The sequence below is a fragment of the Ailuropoda melanoleuca genome, chromosome 13 (genome assembly GCF_002007445.2).
Source record: "Ailuropoda melanoleuca isolate Jingjing chromosome 13, ASM200744v2, whole genome shotgun sequence".
Lineage (NCBI taxonomy): Eukaryota > Metazoa > Chordata > Mammalia > Carnivora > Ursidae > Ailuropoda > Ailuropoda melanoleuca.
The window spans coordinates 56,376,944-56,379,324 of record NC_048230.1 but is presented as its reverse complement, the minus strand read 5'-3'; the positions used below and the strand labels follow the sequence as shown (position 1 = coordinate 56,379,324).

At 52.0% G+C, this 2,381-nt stretch overlaps 1 non-coding gene across 1 annotated transcript; it reads left to right on the top strand.

Moving 5' to 3' along the window:
- On the top strand, positions 1-498 carry LOC100465556. Its single transcript, XR_004619736.1, has 2 exons — positions 1-34; positions 194-498. It is a non-coding gene; the product is annotated as a CCAAT enhancer binding protein beta (transcript).
- Positions 499-2,381: the final 1,883 nt, after the last annotated feature.

Below are 2,381 nucleotides of genomic sequence, written 5' to 3'. Positions count from 1 at the left end.
CACTGGGGCACTTGGCAGCGCGGGGAGCTCGTCGGTAATTTTAATATTTTATTATATATATATATCTATATTTTTGTCCAAACCAACCGCACATGCAGATGGGGCGCCCGCCCGTGGTGTTATTTAAAGAAGAAATGTCTATGTGTACAGATGAATGATAAACTCTCTGCCTCTCCCTCTGCCTTCTCTCCAGGCGCCGGCGGGCGGGCCAGTTTCGAAGTTGATGCAATCGGTTTAAACATGGCTGAACGCGTGTGTACACGGGACTGACGCAACCCACGTGTAACTGTCAGCCGGGCCCTGAGTAATCGCTTAAAGATGTTCCTACGGGCTTGTTGCTGTTGATGTTGTGTTGTTGTTGTTGTTTTTTGGTCTTTTTTTTGTATTATAAAAAATAATCTATTTCTATGAGAAAAGAGGCGTCTGTATATTTGGGAATCTTTTCCGTTTCAAGCATTAAGAACACTTTTAATAAACTTTTTTTTTTTTTGAGAATGGTTAAAAGCCTTTTGGGGGCAGTAGTTGGCTTTTGATTTTTTTTAATTTTTGGTTTATATGATTTTATATTTGCTTTCCTGATGTGGGGGGGTTGTTGTGTGTTGGGGAGGTTCTATTATTTTTGGCTTTTTTGGTGGTTGGGTGGGGGTGTTATAGCTGTTTCTTTTCTTTTTTCTCGCTCTCTCTCTTTTTTTTTTTTTTCCTCCTCTGCTACTCCCTCCAGGATCTGTGCTTGGAGATGGGGGCGCCAGGCTTGTGGGGGGGAGGCAGAGGAGTGCTGGGTCAGGCTCTCAGAGTGACTCAGCGCCCCTGGGTGCTGGGGAGGAGTGACTGGGAGCCCTGCTTGGGGAGAGGTCTAGGGCCGCTGACTGGTCCTGACTGCCAGGCTTGGATTTAGAGGGGCCTGCACGTTTTTGACCTCTGTACAGTGTTTCGGGATGGGGCCAGCAGGCCAGATTATGTAGGAGGAGAGGGTACAGGTCTTGGTCCTGTGGAGCCCAAGTTGGGGCAGATTCTTTTTGGTAAGTGTAGTTGGGCGGGCTGTTTAAAAAGTACTTTGTGTGTGTATATATTTATTTTAAGAGGAGCCTGGGTGTGTGGGCGAGCTTGTGTTTGTGTGTCCCTGGCTTGCCAGAGGGGAGAAGCTGGGCCAGGTGGAGGGAGGTGGGGGAAGGGTTCCTACATTTCCATTCCCTTTCCTTGGGGTGGGAAGTTTACCACTTGCCTTCTTTGCCCAGGTGTGGACACCAAGGTCCAGCCTCACCTGTTTGCTCATGGTGGCCGAGCCCGGTTTGGTCCTGGGACCGCTGTCTCTGATTCCCTGGGACAGAAGGGACCCCTGGCAAGGCTTCTGCTTCCCTGCCCCTGATACCTCCCCGCCCCTCTGCTCTGCACCCCCATAGCCATTCCAGCCCTGGACAGCATTCCTGAGAGCTGAGGATGGACATGGAGGGGTTAGTGTGGATACACATTCGGCGTCCCGCGGTGCCTGGCACACAGGAGGTATTATATAAGCGTTTGCTCTTGTTATTATTTTTTGCTGGGAGGTTCCTGGCATTTGGCAACTGGTCTTCAGTGCAGCAAGAGTGTCGCGAGTGCCTGCCAGGGGTCGGGTGTCCAGTAAGTCCTGGACCTAACCCATCTCATGTAAGCCTCCCAAAAACCTTCGCACAGGTGGGTACTGTTATGGTGCCTGTTTTTAGAGCCGTGGGGGCATGTCCCGAAGAGTACGAAGGTGGTTTGGGGTCCCCGTGTCCTAGGAATTCAGGGGTGGAGTTGAATGGGAGCTTCATAGATTGGTTTGCCAAGGGCCTGGGGCAGCCTGAGATCTTGGGAGCAGCTGCTGGTATGGTGGTTTTAGAAGAGGAAATGCTTTTTCCCCTGCTTTTCCCTCTGGAGGCCTGGGTGTGCTTTCTCTGTGGGAGCCCAGGGTATGGGGGGCAGAGACAAGCAGCTCCCACCATCATGGAGCTGAGGGTCAAGGCAAACTCCATCCCTCAACCCTAGTGTCTTTTGTTTGTGGCACTGGGTCTATATGGGATGCTGGGCACAGAAAATCTCACTTTGGTCCTGGGCCTCCATTGTCCCTCCCACCCTCCAGCACGTCTCCTCCCTGTCCTGGGTGGGTGGGTGACTGGTTGGATCCCTGGAGTTGCCAAGTCAGTCACGTACCAGTGACAGCACTTTGGTTCAACTGACTTTAGGATTCACCTGCTAAAGGGCAAAGGCTGGGAGCCTGGCTCCAGGGAAGGAGGGGCTTAGTCTGTCTGGGGGTGGGGAGGTCACAATTTAGGACTGAATCTTCCCAATCCCCCGTCTCCTCTTTGTCACTGAGGGTTGGCTGGTGGCTGCCGCTATACCCAGAGGAGGCGAGAGGGGAGCAG